Source organism: Phoca vitulina, unplaced genomic scaffold (genome assembly GCF_004348235.1).
Source record: "Phoca vitulina isolate PV1807 unplaced genomic scaffold, GSC_HSeal_1.0 scaffold36, whole genome shotgun sequence".
NCBI classification, from domain to species: domain Eukaryota; kingdom Metazoa; phylum Chordata; class Mammalia; order Carnivora; family Phocidae; genus Phoca; species Phoca vitulina.
This window is the reverse complement of record NW_022589739.1, coordinates 3,681,914-3,700,844: the sequence shown is the minus strand read 5'-3', so window position 1 is coordinate 3,700,844 and position 18,931 is coordinate 3,681,914. Positions and strand designations below refer to the sequence as shown.

The window sequence follows — 18,931 nt, the reverse complement described above, 5'->3', positions numbered from 1 at the left end:
TCCAGCCAGCAGGCAGGGCTGTCCTCTGGGCTCACAGTGCCTGCAGACAGCAGACAGCCCAGCACCGTGGGAGCACTCGGAGCCCTGGTGGGCCCGGCTGTTTTTCCTGAGAGCCGTTTCGTGACTGACTGGCCATTCTCAAGTGTAAATGGAACGAGAGCTTAGGATGGCCAGACTGGAAGGAATACGAAGCATAGGAGAAGGACTATTAAGGGAATGAAGAGATTGATTTATGAGAGGAGATTAAAAGAATTAAACATGCTTTGCTTGGCTAAATGAACAGGGCTGAGTGTGAGAGGTGGTAATGGTCTTTAAATGTCAGTCCTCACAGAACAACCTCCTCCAGGGGAGGCTGCGTTTGACTTTGTACAAAAGGGCACAGCAAGACGAAAGTGGGTCAAGAGAAGAAAGAGAATCGCAAAGGCAAGGGCCCTGACAGTGAGTCATATTTCACCGTGGAATATTCTTCCAAGGGAAAAGGCGGGAACATCATCCCCTTTCAGAGGTTTAGAAAAAAGGCCGTCCAGTCGTCAGAACATGTCCCAGAAGGATTGGGGCCATCCTAGGAGGAGGCCTGGTCAAATTGGCTGTAACCATTTCTCATCTTAAATTTCCATTGTTCTAGAATCCGTTTTTTATCTGCCATTTGCAAACTGAGAAGAAAAAAAAAAACCTCAAAAGTACTTACACCCATAGTTAACTGCCTGGGACTCTGGTGCAATTGTGGGTGCCACAGAGGACCCTGCCCCAAAATATCTTCCCCGTCCAAAGACATCTTTTAATCTTTTGTAGCCAGGTTGTAATTTTGAATCCCATGTTTTAAAAAATGTCCATTGTTTAGGCTTCTGGGCCTCTAGCCTAGTGTTAATTCCATGCTCATTGTAATGTCCTTCAGTGTACTTAGGTAGCAGGAACTTTCTTGGCATATATCTGAAGACGTTACCCAATTATAATATAATTATAATACTAACGATGCCCAATATTTGTTGGGTTCTGACCATATGCCAGGCATTAGGTTAAGTTCTTTAGCTTATTTTGGTTTATCTTATCTTAATTTAATTAGTATAACTCATCTCACTTTGATTCTCCAAACAACCAAGTAGATAGGAACTAGTATTCCTATTTTATGGATCAGGAAATTGAAACTAGCAAGATTAAATCATTGGCTTTAACAGCTAGTAAATAGTAAAGCCAGGTTCCTCCACCAGGTGTCTGATTCCAGAGACTAAATTGTTCAATCTCTGAATAGTACTGAATAAGCTCCTGGCACGAGTGTGTTTGGACAGTGTGTTGGTAAGGTTGTCATCATAACAAAAGGGAGATTCATGCATGCATTCAGCCCACAAAGCATTGAGATATATTCCCCTGGTCCCTGTTGTGCTAATTTACCTGGAGGGGCAGATGATTTTTCAGATTCAGGCAGCTGAGAGATCTGGGTGCCCGAGTGTCTGGAGGGGTAAAGTTCTATGAAGAGAAGAGGTAGAGGGTTGGATGGGGGATGTGTGACCTTAATTTTCACCCAAACAAAATTAATCTGCTCTAAAATGTTGCTTAGAGATATATGCTCAAAAGAGTTGAAATCAGGGTTCAAACAGGTATTTGTACACCCATGTTCATAGTAGCACTATTCACAGTAGCCAAAAGGTGTAAACAACCCAAGCATCCATTGATGCAAGAATGGATAAACAAACATGGTGTATACATACAGTGCAATATGAATTCTTAAAAAGGAAGGGAATTCTGACACATGCTACACCATAGGTGAACTTTGAAGACACTGTGTGAAGTGAAACAAGCCAGTCACAAAAGGACACATGCTGTATGATTCCACTTACGTGAGGGACCGAGAGTAGTCAAATGCGGAGAAACAGAAAGTTCAATGGTAGCTGCCAGGGGATGCATGGGAGGAGGGAATAGGGAATCATTGATGAATAGGTATAGAGTTTCAGTTTGGAAGATGAAAAAACATTCTGGAGGGGGACAGGAGTGATGACTGCATGAAAATGTGAATGTACTTGATGTCACTGAACTGTGCACTTAAAACATTAGAATGGTCAATTTTATGTATATTCTACCACACACACACACACACACACACACACACACATACACACACACACAAATGATGCCTGAGTTAGGCTTAATGGGGACATGATGTGGAGTTAGGCATGAGGAGTTATGTGGCTTCTTTCTTTAAAGGCTATTCTGTTTTAATTTGATATATTGATAGTCCTCTCCAACTCACTGTCGTTTCTACTCCCCTAAATCTTGGTCCTTTCAATTGATGGGTGAATACAGGGCCCAGCTCACAGTGGGGAGTGAGCAGATGTTTACTGAGTGAATAAATGAACACATTATTCTTTCCACTAGTGTCCATTGTTCAGTCGTATTTGGAATTTTCCAGAACTCTTATCTCTTTACACATCTTTCCTTCTTCCTTTTTTTGGAGCTTTGGACATCCTTTCATGTTAAATCACGATGGTTCTCCGAGTGTGGTCCCTGGACTAGCAGCCTCAGCCCCATCTGGGCACTTGTTAGAAATAAAAAAATCTCAAACCCCACCCAGACCTACTGAATGAGAAACTCTGAGGGTGGGGGTCTCCACGACCTGTGCTTTAACAAGCCTCAGGGTGAACCCAGTGTCTGCTGGAGTTTGAGAACCAGTGTTGAAATGAGACCTGGATCCAGCCCATCTGACAAGAACAACATATGTGTCTGCTCCCTCATAGTCTCGCTGCTTCCCCCAGCCCTGGAGGAATCAAAGTGGGAAACAGATACGAAAAACGCCAAGCAGACAGTAATAATGCTTCTGTGCCAGATAGTGTTCTAAGTGGTTTATATGTTTTTTTTAAAGACTTTTATTTATTTGACAGAGAGAGACACAGTGGTCATTTATTAACTGATTTAATCCTCAGAGCAATGCAATGAGATAGGCATCGTTGTCCTGTTTTTCACAGATGAGGGAATTGTGACACAGAGCAATTAAGCAACTTTCTTAAGACCGCTCAGCTCTGAGTGATAAAGCTGAGATTCAGACTCAGCCAGTTGGCTCCAGATCCCTGCTCCCAACCACGATCTACACTGTCTCTCAGTGTGTCCGTGTGAAGTGAAAACGTGAGGGTCTACTATGACTTTTTTATGGCGGAAGTCTCTGTGCCGAGGGCTTTATATGCATTATCCTCCTTAGTTCTCACAGCAACCCTGTGAGGTTAGTGTTGTTACCCCCATTTTCCAGAGGATGGAACAGAGTCTCCAAGGTGCTAAGTAAATTGACCAAAGTAATCCAACATCTACATGGGGGAAAGGGGCCAAACCGTGTGCCAGTTGATGTCCTCATACTTCCTGTGCCCCCCACCCCCTGCCTCGCCCTTGTGCATTAAATGCACACTCCACTTTGGTTCCCCTGGTCTCAGAGGTCGGAGAGGGAGAATCACAGCCCATCCGTCTTCCCTCTCCTGCTTTAGACACCAGGGTCTCTGTACGTGCCCCTCCCACTCTAGCCTACACGTCTTTTCTCTGTCTACCAAAGCTGTCATCTTCGTTTATTCCTGAGCATTTATGGAGCGTCTCCTGCATGCCAGGCCCTGAGGTAGGCCCTGGGGGTAACGGCGGTGAGAAGAGCAGACACAGCCCTGCCCCCCTGCGGCTGACGGTGTCCTCCCTGGAACCGTACCTTACCTTTACCTCCGCCGCCAGCTGGCAGCGAGTCGGCGGCGGGAACACGAGCGGGTGACCAGAAACTACAAACGCCCTGGTGATTTTAAACACATACACGGAGTGGTTAACAAATCTTTAGATCTACTTCTTGGTTAACATCCTCACTCCAAAGACAACAATGTTGAGGACTTCACAACAGCAACGAAATTGTCCTATTCTTTAAATCTGGTCAAAGATTACATTCTTCGTTCTAAAAAGTGGCTCTGAGAGTGGGTGATTTTGCTTCTACATGAGTGAGCCCTTACACAGGGCGCACCGACTCACCGGGTACAAACAAATGTCAATTTTAATGCCCCTTTAGACTCGGCGGGGTGGGAATGGGGCGGCTGGGTACAGGGTCGCCCTCTCACCAGGTGGCAGAGGCCCAGGGAGAAGGGGGTGGGCTGCTCCTCTGCTTCCCACAGCGGGTCCAGCATGGCAGCCTGTGCCAACTAGGGTATCTGTCTCTGGCTGCCAGAAGGGAGAGACATGGGACTCTCTCTTTGATGAGCGAGCTGGGTGTACTTATGGTTAATTGAAAGTGACAAGGAATGCAGGGTATGGACTGTCTGCACAAAAGCAACCCACTAATCCTTAAAATTGTATTGCTAAAACCCAGTTGCTCCCTGGAATGCTCACGGCCCAGCCAACTGTCCAGCTCATTCTCCCACTTCCTTCAGGTCTCTGCTCAGATGTCCCTTTCTCAGGGAGGCCATCTGGATCACCCTATTTGAAACTTCCTCCCCGCTCCTCCTTCATTTCCTGGGCTGGACTTCCTAGCCTTCTTCCCCACTTAATTTTTGTCCTGTTGCCTTTTTGGCACATGATGTGCCATTTTACTTGTCAACTTGAGTGTTCTCTGCCCCCTTCCATTAAATTATAAGCTCCATGAGACAGGGATTTTTATTTGTCTTGTTTGCTGCTGTATCCCAACTGTGCCCCACATGGAGTAGGCACTCAAATATTTATTGACAAAATATTAAGCTGCTCATTTATAATACCATCCTTTATTTTTTTTAAGGCCCGTATATGCATCAACCAGCTTAGGCAATAGTCTGCCAATCAAAGGAAGAGAGCCTCATTTATAAAGGGTTGTTTGCCTGAGAAGATCCCTTATCAATACCATACAAACAAGTATCTTTTTAATAACTAATTATTCCATATTCTTAATCACCTGTGTCTAACCTGTTTTCATTTTTTCTTCATTAATAATCTGTATTAGCATCTAATGGGTCCGGAGCTATGTGAGAAGCTCAAAGAGGTTTAGACACACTTTTCTAAAAATAAAATGCCATTGCAAGCCTGTTCTTAGGAATTTTCTTAGTTTATAGGAAAAATTTCTCTTGTTATAGCCACCTAAGCTTAATCATGCCTCTTAAAAGGTACTAGGATTTTTCAATCTGTGATTCACTGTTATAAATAATGGAGTAAAAACATCTTTTGCATATGTTTTTCCTTGTTTGGTAATATTTTGCTAGAATAGATTCCCATAACTATAATTGCAAATGCAAAGGATATGGACATTTTAATGTTTTTGATATGTATTGCAAAGGTGATTATAAAATTCCACTCAGCACTCCTTTCAACAACCTGATATGGGCATTTCATTGTGGTAACCACACCCAGTGACGTGAAGAGGACTATATATTCCCATGTCAGGACTAGGATTAGGGAAATCCCCAATCATAGATTTGGCATAGGTCAAGTTGATAGACCAGATCTAGCAAGATGAAAGTTAATGGAGGAACACAGAAAGCCACCTACTTAGATCCAAATAACCAATTGAACGTATACAAAAAGAGATAGTTGAATTTATGGCAGCACATTAAACAAACAACAACAAAATACCTTAGGATTTTTAGTTGCCTTTAAGTTCAGAACGAGTCACCTATGAGATATGAAAAACTAATGAGGTCTTAGGACACCTCATAGAAGCATAAACACAGGAGTTAGATTGTCTTATGGGATTCTTCATCCATCCTGAGAGAGCTTACAATATTCTCTCTATATATAGACTACACCTTCCTAGTGAATGAATACTACAGTGTAAAATATAGTGTTTTCTTTCATTCGTTCATTCAGATAGTTCCTTAGCGTTCATAGCACTCTGTACTTTCCCTTCCGAGTGGTTTTTATAACTTAGAATTATGTATTTGTTTGTAGGATTATTTGTTCAATATTACTCTGCCCCTACCAAATTGTAGGGCAAAACCGTATCTGTTTTGCTCACTAGAATACTAACAATCAGCACCGTACCTGGCACATGGTGAACACTCAGTAAATGCTGGCTCAGGTGAATTAGTGAAAGCACTAATTACCAGCGATGTGAAAGGCAACACACTAGGCTCGGAGCATACTGAGATGGATAATTAAGGCCTGGCCCCTGATATCAGGAGGTCGAGATCTACCACAGAACTTCCCAACCCTGGTATGCTATGTACACTGGAGGATCCCAAGTGGGTTATAGGAACACCTAGATTATTTACTTCTTTAGATATTGGGGTAGTCTCCTTTGTTTACCCTAGGGAAGTTCTATCATTTCCTCCCTGTGACATAGGGTAAGCCAATTGCACATGTAGAAGAAGAGAGACTTGGATTTATGGAAGCACATTAAGCAAGCAGATAAGAACTATATAGAAAGAACCATATTGCAACATCCTAGATGCTAGAATTGCTGCGTGTGTGCAGATAAGAAAACAGGCATCTTCAGGAAGTGAGGCATGAGTGCTGATTTGGGAGGAGAGAAAGGACATTTGTAGAGGTGATTACTTTGAGTTGTCTCTTTGGGTGGTTGAAGCTTATAGGCGGACAAGGGTTGAAGATGAAGGGGATGTGTGAAGACTACTCTACTCTTTCCTCAGACCTCTATTTTAAAACTTTTCCTATTTAATGTTTCACTATATCATCTTTGATTAGTACAGAGAGCCCAGCAAGGACACAGTAAGTTTTCTTACATGAATGAATGAATTAACAAATGAATGAATGAACCAGGGGATGAAAGACATGCTATGCCAACCTCTTCCCTTCAGGAACTCACTTGGTGTAAAATGCCTCTGTGGAGATGTGATTGTAAAAGAACCATCAAAAGAACACATTTTAAAAGCAATGACAATACCTCTTGTTCGACCGTAGCTTTCTTTTTTAAAATTACCATCTAAAATCATTTGTAAGAAGAGTGAAAAGCAGCTTGCCTTGTGAATGCCTGGGGTAGACATTGGGTCCTCAGGCTTCCACAGCCCCAATCTCTGGTGTCTGCTACCAGGAAGGACGAAAAGCACTTTCCTTCCAAGCAAGCAAGTCCTTAGTCTGAGAACCAGATGCTCTATGGGGACTGGAGCAACAGAGCACACCCTTGTTTTGTGTTGGAAAATACAGAAAAGGATAAATACAGAGAAGGATAAAGAAGAAATAAAAAATGTCATCTTACAGATAATCATTACTAACAGTTGGGTACATTTCCTCCCAGATTTTAAATATAGATGCATATATGTAGTTGTTCAACAAATATTGGAACCAGACTATATATAGGGTCTTATATCCTCTTTTATTTTTCATGAACATTATATTATGAGTATATTTCAATGCAATTAAACATTATTCCACTGCATGAATTTTAATGGCTTTATAATACTCCACTAATCCATTGAATTATAAATTTATTCAACCATTCCTCTTGTCGGGCAAGATAGGTAGTTCCAGTTTTCCTTTTTATTTTTTTCTGTTTACTCCTAAAAAAGCCACTGCAATGAACACAACACATAAATCTTTGTTAGTATCTGTGAGCATTCCCTTATTATTAATTTCAAGAATTAAATTACAGGGTTAAACCAAAGCCTCTCTTTCTCTCTGCACACACACACACACACACATGCACACACACGTGTATATACATTATATATATATATTAGCTCCTTTATTTCTAGAGGTGGTCATTTGGAATTTGACAGTGTTATTATGCTGCTGGGTTATTATGGGTTATTATGACAGAAGAAAGCATTCCTATTTCTAGGCTGATTTTCTTCTTCAAAAAGGACCATGTGTCCCATTATTCTTCCAATTCTAACTTAACTTTTCTATTTACAATATACACTGGGTGTGTAGAAAGAACATGGTCTTGGAGTCAGCAGACCTGGGCTCAAATTCTGCCTCTACCAGCTGGGTGGAGAAGTCACTTAATTTCTTTGAAATCTTAGTTCCTTCGTCTATAAAATCGGGATGATACAGGTTATTTTGAGAAGCGGAGGAGATAATTTATGTAGAATTCCCAACACAGTGCCGGGATGCAGTGGACACTCAATCAATGTCTCTTCCTCCTGAGCCAGCAGCTCGGTGCCCTTTCCACATCTCTGTGGCCAGTGAATCACAAACCCCATCCCTCTGGAGGTGTGAGCAGACATCCCATCTGAGGTATAACCAATGCGCTGTCTGTCCAACTCTACCAGTGAGGGGAGATCCCAGCTTGTCTAACTCTTTCTATCTTCATTGGCATATGATTGAGAAAGCTCTGAAGTAAAATGGAAAAACTTCAGCGTTGCTGGATCCAGGATACCCAGTAAATAAATGCAAAACTCTGGTCGGTGAGGGTGCTAGGTGGTTGGAGGGGCTCCATGACTGGCTTTGTGACCTCCTCGCACACAGCAGCTTCACTGAAAACTGGTTCAAATGATACTTTGACAAAGGCTGCACACGGGGGGAATGAATAGACAGAGGAAACCACGACTATCACCTCCAGGTACAAACTAGTCTGGTTGTTTAATTCTCTCCCTCTTAGCCGTAAGTTCCATGAGAATAGCACCGTCTGTTTCTTTCAGGACAGCACACCCAACAGGCACTCAGCACACACTTGTCACATAAATAAATAAATAAATAAATGTACTAATTTGCTGTCTGTTTCTGACCCATCCCATGAGGTGGGCACTGTTCTCATCAACATCACATAGGCGAGGTAATACTAGAGTGAAATAGACACGTGACAAAGGGCACAGGGCCACAAACGGCCGTGGACTGGGATGGAAAAACGTGAAAACAGACTCTGTGCTATTTCGTCTGTTCAGCATCTCGTGTAGCTCCGGGAGCAGAAGTGCGGGAGGGGCACACAGAAGTCAACTACTTGTCCTCTAAAAATCCTCTCAGGGTTGTTCCAGAGAGCACACGGGGTTTATCACCTCACAGGTCCTTCCCGTGCCATCACCCCGACCCCCGTGTCCTACTTCCATCCCCTTTGGAGTCTGGGCCCCTTCCCCATCTCTGAGCTCTCACATGCTTGGCACCTCCCTTTATTCCGGTTCTTCACACCCTGTGGCCCTGATGTGTTAAATCCCTGTTCCCCTCCATGAGTCTGCAGACCGAAAGAAATCTGGGCCGTGGCCATCTCTGTATTCCCACGGCCTCCCAAAGACTTGGCACTCTGGCAAGTTGATAAATGTTTTCCAAATTGATGGATGACTTGCTGCTGGAATTTCTGGCCCTTCCCACTTGTTTGTGGGCATTAGTTGGTCTCACGCTTTCTTGCATGGGAACTAGTATTGTTTCCACATCTATCTTTCTAAAGGTCTGGAAATCATTTTTACATACATTGTAGAATTGTTTAGCAGACAATATATAACTGTTACTGCCCCCAAAGAACTTTTATCAGGTATGTATTAAGTAGCTCAAAATGCCAGTAAGCACTGTGTAACCTTGCAATCCTCTCATTTTTATTGTTCACTTTTATTATTATTATTTTTAAAGATTTTATTTTTAAGTAATCTCTACACCCAACGTGGGGCTCAGACCCACAACCCCATGATCAAGAGTCACATGATCTTCTGATGGAGCCAGCCAGGGGCCCCTATTTTCACTTTTACATTTTTTTAATTTTTTTTTAATTGGAGTGTAGTTGACACACAACGTTATATCAGTTTCAGGTGTACAACATAGTGATTTGATAACTCTATACATTATGCTGTGTTCACCACATCTGTCCCCATACAGCACTATTACAATACCATTGACTAAACCCAAGTGTCCATCAATAGATGAATAGCTAAAGAAGATGTGGTATACTTATACAATAGAATATTACTCACCCATAAAAAAGAGTGAGATCTTGCCATTTGTGACAACAAGGATGGACCTAGAGGGTATTATGCAAAGTGAAATAAGTCAGACAAAGACAATACCATATGATTTCACTTATATGTAGAATCTAAAAAATAAAACAAATGGGTGCCTGGCTGGCTCAGTCGTTAAACGCCTGCCTTCGGCTCAGGTCATGATCCCAGGGTGCTGGGATTGAGCCCCACATCGGGCTCCCTGCTCGGCGGGAAGCCTGCTTCTCCCTCTCCCACTCCCCCTGCTTGTGTTCTCTCTCTCACTGTGTCTCTCTCTGTCAAATAAAATCTTTAAAATAAATAAATAAATAATAAAAAATAAAACAAACAAAAAACAGAAACAGACCCATAAATACAGAGAACAAACTGATGGTTGCCGGAGGGGAGGGGGGTAAGAGATTGGGTAAAATGGGTGAAGGGGAGTGGGAGGTACATGCTCCCACAGTTATGGAATGAATAAGTCATGGGGATGAAAGGTACAGTGTGGGGAATATAGTCAATGGTATTGTAATAGTGTTATATGGTGACATGGGAGCTGCACTTGTGGTGAGGACGTATAGAATTGTCAAATCACTATGTTTTACACCTGAAACTAATGTAACAGTGTGTGTCAACTATGCTTCAATAAAAAATAATAACTAAAAAAAAAAAAAAATACCATTGACTATATTCCCTATGCTGCACCTTCCATCCCTGTGACTTATTCATTCCATAATTGGAAGCTTGTATCTACCACTCTACTTCACCCATTTTGTCCAACAACCCCGCCCCCCCAGTACTCCCCTCTGGCAACCATCAGTTTGTTCTCTGTATTTATGGGTCTCTTTCTGCTTTTTGTTTATTCATTTGTTTTGTTTTCAGAGTCCACATATAAGGGAAATCATGTGGTATTTGTCTTTCTCTGTCTGACTTGGCATAATATCCTCTAGGTCTATGCATGTTATCACAAATGGCAAGATCTTATCCTTTTTTTTTTTTTTTTTTAAGGCTGAGCAATATTCCATTATATAGAGAGATGCCTCATCTTCTTTATCCATTCATATATCAATGGACACTTGGCTTACTTCCATATCTTGGCTATTGTAAATAATGCTGAAATAAATATAAGGGTGCATATATCTTTTCAAATTAGTGGGTTTTGTTTTGTTTTTCTTTTTCTTTTTTTTTTAAAGATTTTATTTATTTATTTATTTGACAGAGATAGAGACAGCGAGAGAGGGAACACAAGCAGGGGGAGTGGGAGAGGGAGAGGCAGGCTTCCCGCAGAGCAGGGAGCCCAATGCGGGGCTCGATTCCAGGACCCTGGGATCATGACCTGAGGCGAAGGCAGACGCTTCACGAATGAGCCACCCAGGCACCCCGGTGGGTTTTGTTTTCTTTGGGTAAATACCCAGTAGTGGAATTCTATTTTTAATTTTTTGAGGAACCTCCATACTGTTTTTCCATAGTGGCTGCACCAATTTGCATTCCTGCCTACAGTGCACAAGGGGTTCCCTTTCTTCACATTCTCACCAACACTTGTTATTTCTTTTTTTTTTTTTAAAGATTTTATTTATTTATTTGACAGAGAGAGACACAGCGAGAGAGGGAACACAAGCAGGGGGAGTGGGAGAGGGAGAAGCAGGCTTCCCGTGGAGCGGGGAGCCCAATGCAGGGCTCGATCCCAGGACCCTGGGATCCTGACCTGAGCTGAAGGCAGACGCTTAACACTGAGCCACCCAGGTGCCCCATTTTCTTATCTTTTTGATTCTAGTCATTCTGGCAGGTGTAAGGTAACATCCCATGGTCATTTGGATTTGCATTTCTCTGATGATGAATGATGTTGAATATCTTTCCATCTGTATGTCTTCTCTGGAAAAATGTCTATTCAGGTCCTCTGCCCATTTTTAATCAGATTATTTGTTTTTTGATGTAGAGTTGTCTAAGTTCCTTATATATTTTGGTTATTAACCCTTAATCAGATATATCATTTACAAATATCTTCTCTCATTCAGTAGGTTGCCTTTTCATTTTGTTGATGGTTTCCTTTGCTGTACAAAAGCTTTTTATTTTGATGTAGTCTCAATAGTTTACTTTTGCTTTTGTTTCTCTTGCCTCGGGAGACATATCTAGAAAAATGTTGCTAAGGCCAATTAAAGAAATGGCTGCCTGTGATTTCTTCTAGGAATTTTATGGTTTCATGTCTCACATTTAGGTCTTTAATCCATTTTGAGTTTAGTTTTGTGTATGGTGTTAGAACGTGGTCTAGTTTCATTCTTTTGTGTGTATCTGTCCAGTTTTACCAACACCATTTACTGAAGAGACTGTCCTTCCCCATTGTATATTCTTGCCTCCTTTGTCATAGATTAATTGACCATGTAAGTGTGGGTTTATTTCTGGGCTCTCTGTTTTGTTGCATTGATCTACATGTCTATTTTTGTGCCAATACCATACTGTTTTGATTACTACAGCTTTGTAGCATATCTTAAAATCTAGGATTGTGATACCTCCAGTTTTGTTCTTTCTCAAGATTGCCTTGGCTATTCTTTTGTGGTTCCATACAAATTTTAGTATTTATTCTAGTTCTGTGAAAAATGCTGTTGGTATTTTGATAGGGATTGCATTGAATTTGAGGATTGCTTTGGATAGTATGGACATTTTCACAACATAAATTCTTCCAATCCATGAGCATGGAATATCTTTCCATTTGTTCATGTCCTCTTCAAAAGAATTTTTATCACGTATGTATTAAGTAGCTTGAAAATGCCAGTAAGTCAGTGTGTGGCCTTGCAATCCCCTCATCTTTAAAATGAGAATAATCATTTTATTCTCCATTCCAGATCTAATTACTTTATGGGACAGATCTTAATTCTGGTGTTACAAACATTTAAACCATCTGTTTGCTTTTTAAAATAGAGTTCAATCCAAAGAGTGAATGGATCATAGTTTACTTAAACAGTAGCCTATTGTAGGAAATTTCGGTAAATTTTTAAAATATTAGAAAATTTTTTTTATAAAGAAATCCTTTTTCATTTATTTATTCATTCCACAAATATTTGTTAAATATTTATTAAGACTAGTAGGTACAAGGCATGTTCTAGGCTGTGAGAATATAGCTATGATCAAACAGACAAAATTTCCTGCCCTGTGGACATTACTTTTCTATATTTTAGATCATTTCCATGGGATAGAACCACAAGTTTCTGTATCAGATAGTTTTTAAGCTCTTGATGTATATTATTATATCACTTTCTGTCACATCTGATCAAGTAGGAATTTGAGTAGGAGTTGATTCAGATCTTACTTTTAGAGAGGATATATAACCTTTGCCAAGTTACTTTGTCTTGGTAAACCCCCTTGGACACAAAGCTATCCCTCCCGTTGCCCCCACTGATACCTGATGTTCCATAGTTCTTTGTTTTGGGGAGACCAGAGTATTGGCTGGAAGGAGTTCCCATCCATTTACCACCTGGTTACTAAACCACAACTTGCAAATCCCATTCTTGTGCAATTACCTTCTTGAAATAAAGTTCAAGACCTTAGATTTTTGCCCTAATACATTGCTTGTTCAACATGGCTCATCTCTCAGCATTTCAAGATTTTCTAGATTTGGCATCTTTTATCCAACATAGTTCATCACTGTCCTCACAGCTTTACATCATCTGCAGATTGAATGAGCCTTTATTTTCAGCTAAGCCACTGATGCGTGCTTCGGGGACTCTTCATTTCCTCTTCCCTCCGCCCAGGATGCTCTTCCTCCAGGTATCCAAAAGGCTCTCTCCCTCACTTCTTTCAGGTTTCTGCTCATAGGTCATTTTTGTCAAAGAGTCCATTTCTGACCATATCTTATAAAACAATATCCCCATCACTCAATCCCATTTACCCTGCTTTGGTTCTCTTCTTTTCACTTGTCACCACCTGGCATGTTATAACTTGAGGGCTTATTTGCTATTTCTCCTCACTACAGTGTCTACTCCATGAAAGTAGGGGCGCTGCTTTTTTTTTTAAAGATTTTATTTATTTATTTGACAGAGAGAGAGACACAGTGAGAGAGGGAACACAAGCAGGGGAAGTGAGAGAGGAAGAAGCAGGCCTCCCGCGGAGCAGGGAGCCCGATGTGGGGCTCGATCCCAGGACCCCGGGATCACGACCTGAGCCGAAGGCAGACGCTTAACGACTGAGCCACCCAGGTGCCCCTGAAAGTAGGGGCACTGCTTTGTTCAGCACTATCACAGTGCCTGACACATAGTAGGCATTTAATAAATAGCTGTCAGTTTCTTACGTGTGCCTTTTTTTTTATTTATTTATTTATTTATTTATTTATTTATTTATTTATTTTCAGAGAGACAGCGTGCACATACACGGAGTGGGGGAGGAGTAGAAGAGAGAGAGAATCCTAAGCAGGTTCCAGGCTCAGCCTGGAGTCTGACATGGGGCTCAATCTCATGACCCTGAGATCATGACCTGAGTGGAATTCAAGAGTCGGACGCTCAACCGACTGAGCCACCCAGGCGGTGCCCCTAGGATGCCTTTTTATTTTTTTTTTTAAGATTTTTTTTTTTTTTTTTTTGACAGACAGAGACACAGAGAGAGAGGGAACACAAGCAGGGGGAGTGGGAGAGGGAGAAGCAGGCTTCCCGCAGAGCAGGGAGCCCGATGTAGGGCTCGATCCCAGGACCCTGGGATCATGACCTGAGCCGAAGGCAGAGGCTTAACAACTGAGCCACCCAGGCGCCCCAGGATGCCTTTTTAAATTCAGCCATAAAACAAGTTGTTCTTTTTGACAATAGAATGACACTGACTTTTTGGTAAAAACAAGGATTCTGGCACCTACTTTCAACCCCTTTCCTTCCCAAAGTCCGCTGACATCCTAGGGTTTCTTCATATGTATCTATATGAGGACACACATGCTTACACATACCTCCTGGCCTCTTTCCAAAGCAGCCTGTACTTGTGCAGCTGCCTTTCAGGATCCTAGTATAGGACTTTGCCTGAATCCCAATTTAATTTTATCATTTTAGTGGCAACATAGCTGCTCTACCCCTCACTGACTGCATAAGCTTGGGCCACTTAATTTAACCTTGCTAAGCTTCAGTTTCCTTGCCTGTCAGTTTGGAAAAATACTAACTCAGAGAGTTGTAAAGATGAGATAAGGATTCCCAGTTTCTGCCTTGACATATAAAGAGCTTGAAAGTCTACCGTTGTTCTTACAAGAATAAAGCTGAAAAACTGAAAATCAATAACTCTAATTATATCCATCAGTGAATTGAGGACACAAGACAAACTGCTCCTCCTTGCCCCAAAACTGGAGAGACAGGGGTTATTGAGAATCACAGCTTCTCAGGAGCAGAAGCTGCTGGAGACGGTACCTGAAGGGACACTTACGTGGTCACTGACAGATAGCTAGAGGCTGAGTATAGACTAGCTTGAGAGTTAAACTCCTCAGAGCCCAGTATTGGGGGATCTCCACACTTTTATGACTTCTACCTCCAGAAGCCCCACCATATTCTCATCTGGTAAAGATCAGAGAAAAATTCTCTTCTGCTTCAGGCAGAGGGAGGGGAAAAAATAACCATTCTGAAATATATCCAAAACAGTGTCCATAATAAGATCTGCCCTCAAGTGAAACTACCAGAACCTTATCTGGGCTTTAGGAAGGGCAATTAGCCAACTCTAGCTTCCTATTGCCTTCCTATCTCACATAAGAAGGGTTTAAAAAAAAAAAAAAAGGCTAAGAAATTCTTCTGAAAGTCACAGCCTAGAGACAGGCCCAGTAAAAAACTGAGATTTAATCATAAGGTTATAGACTGTTTCCCTCTCCCTATACCTTATTGTCCCATCAACAGGGCTCTAGTATGACAGTGGATTATAACCAAGAGAGATTCAAGACACAAACGCTATTTAAGAAGGAGTTTCTAGAGAAAACAAATGATAATAGAGAAGACAGAAATAAGGATACTAGAGGGAATTGAAGCCTCTGACACCTACAGCCACAGCAAACATTAAACACAGCCTAACTTCCAACCAGATAAACAGAAAACCTCACACTAAAGTTTTATTTATCTCAGTTCCGATCATCCTATAGACTGTGTCTAGCTTTCAACACAGAATTACAAGGCATGCTAAAAGGCAAGAAAAAACCCAGTCCGAAGAGACAAAGCAAGCATCAGAACCAGACTTAGAGCAGAGATTTTACAATTATCAGACTGGGAATTTAAAATAATTGTGACTGATATGCTAAGCACTGTAAGGAAAAAAAGTGGACAACATGCAAGAACAGATGGTAATGTAAGCAAAGAATTTGAATTTCTACAAAAGAATCAAAAGAAAATGCTGGAAGCTAAAAACACTGTAACAGATATGAAGAACACCTTTGTTGGACTCACCGATAGATCAGACATGGCCAAGGAAAGGATCAGTGAGCTTGAAGATATGTCAGTAAAGGTTTTCCAAACTGAAATGCAGAGAGAAAAAAGCAGTAAAAAAAAGAAAAGAAAGTTCAGAATGTCCAAAAACAGTGGGACGATTACAAAAGGAGGGTTTGGATCAAAGGCAGCCTTTTAAAGAGGACTTACTCTCCTACTCTTGATCACGGGTGGGAGGGAATGCTTCTTTATTTGAGGGTTGGGGGGAAGGCAAAGAAAACCGGTGAAAATATACAACAATCTGATGAACAAGAAATGAAGGTGACAGAGTTCCTGTAGGATGCTCTCCATATAATTCAGACTTTAATAGTAATATCTCCCTCACAAGATTATTGAGAAGATCAAATAATATATAACATTGTTTTTCAAATTGTAGCAAGCATCAGCATCTCCTGGGTTCTTGTTTATAATGCATCTCTCTGGGCCCCGACCCAGAGAATTGGATCCTATGCATGTACGAGGGTAAGGACTTGGGGCAGAGGAACCTGCATTTCTTAAGAAACACCCCAGGTAAATCTGGTACAGGTGCCCCACAGACCACACTTCAAGAAATATATAAACATTGAGGACAGCTTGGCCAGAAACATGCTCAACAAGTGTTTTCCAAGTAGGTAGAGGCGAGCTCATCTGTAGAGGAGCAAGGACAGGGCTGAGGACTGAGGAGCTGGAAGAGGCTGGGAACAAGGGCAGGAATAAGTATGAAGTCTGCAAGGTGAATGGAAAGACTGCCTAATGACAGAGAGACCCAGTTTAGAAAACACACTCCTAGGAGGAAGCTTCACACTAGATTTGAAATTTTCTCCATCAACCCTCAAGAGCCTGGTTGCGGGAGCCAAGTGAACAGGTGGTGTGATTTTTTCAGGACTGACAAACCCAGGGGTACAATGGATGGGAAGGCACAGGCATCCAGCCAAGAGGAGAGGGAACCAGGGCACCATTGAGAAGGCTGGTCAGGGGTCCAGGCTGGGGAGGAGGCAGTGCGGCCAGGATCTCCTATCATTAAAAACCCCAAAATGTCCTAGGACTGCACTTCTCCTCCCACCACGACCTTCCTTCCTCTGCTCCCCCTTCAGAGCCACGTATCTCAAGAGAGTTATGCCTACATATTGTTTTTCTTATATCTTCACCATCCATTCGCTTCTTAACCCCATCAGCCTGGATTTAGCCCTATTACTCCACTGATCTGGTTCTTCCAGTTTCTTTGACGGTCTCCATGTTGTCAGTAGACACTTCTTACATATCCTTCAGTGTCGGAGAGGACTAACCACTTTCTGTGTCCTAAAACACTCTCCTCTCATATCTTCCCAGTATTCTTTATTTTTCTTTCTGGCTATGGTTATGGCTTTATTTGCTTCTCCTCTCTACCTGACCTCTAAATCTGTGCCTCAGACTCAGCACTATTGACATTTGGGATCAGATAATTCTTCGTTGGCGGCAGCTGTCCTGTGCATTGAAGGATGTTGAGCAGCATCCCCGGCCTCTACCCACTGAAGACCAGTAGCACCCTCCCACACACCAGTTGTAATAACCCAAGAAGTTTCCAGACACTGTCAAATGTCCCCTGGGGACAAAATTGCCCTCACCGAGACCCACTGCTCTAAATGTTGCACTCCCCCAGACTCAGTCCTGCGTCCCTTTCTGTTCTTTCCCTACAGTCCAAGGTAGGCTCATCCATTCCTATAGCTGTAAGCGCCATCTACATAATAATGACGCCCATTCATACTTCACTTAAACATTTGTTGCCCACTGCCATGTTCTAGACTTTGGGCTGAGAGGGAGGATAAGTTAAAACTGTGGCTTTTTGAATTAGACAGCATGGATTTAAATCCCTGTTCTACCCTTGCTAACTGTGTGACTTGAGCCCTCCTAGTTTCCATTTGTTTGTCTAAAAAATAGAAATAATGAAGAGGTTAAACCTACAAACGACAATCAGAATCCTGGGCACGTAGTTAAGTGGTTTAACATTAGTTACCATAACTTTCATAATCATTACCACAGCTCCTTAAGGGTAAGCACAGCGGGCTTCTGAAGCACAAAAGAGGTGTGGTCATCCCCATTGGGTCCAGTAATACAGTGTTGACAGTTCACCTCTAGAGCCTGAGAGACTTGAGTTCAAATCCTGAATCCTGATTCTGCAACTCCATTCCATGGCCTCTCTAAGCCCATTTCTTCCCCCCCAGTAAAAGGGGAATGGTAATAATAGTATCTACTTCACTGGGTGAATCAAATGAGGTAGTTCTAGGAAAAGGATTTAACATGATGTCTAATACATTTGGTACTTAATAAGGATTAGCACTTATTATTAGGGAGCATGGGAGAAGCTAATCTTTAGCTGAATTTCAAAGCTTGAGGAGAGGGTGGCACTGGCAGAGGGAAAAGCAAGGCCAAAGGATTGGAGGCATGGAAAACAGTGCTATGATCTGGGAATGGCAAGGAATTCCAAATTGCTAGTGCATAGCTTAGGGCATGAGAGGAAACTGAGGAAAGCCAGAATCTAAATGCCCTTCCCTGCCAGTTTAGGGCTATGGATTTTATCTTTTTACCAACTGCAGATGGAAATACGTTTGTTGGCAAGAGGAGGAGAGTTTTAGACTAGGGGACGACATTATAATTAATTATAATTAAATCTGCATTTGGGGAAGATAACTCATCAATCTAGAAGGATTTGGAAAATGTAAGACCAAAGGCAGGCAGGCTGGTTAGGAGGTTGTGGAAAGAGCCATAGGAAAGATGATGAGG

At 41.9% G+C, this 18,931-nt stretch overlaps 1 protein-coding gene across 1 annotated transcript in view; it reads left to right on the top strand.

Moving 5' to 3' along the window:
- Positions 1-18,931, top strand: part of SPON1 (spondin 1) — a 250,264-nt gene that overhangs the window by 18,182 nt on the left and 213,151 nt on the right. The window lies entirely within an intron of this gene.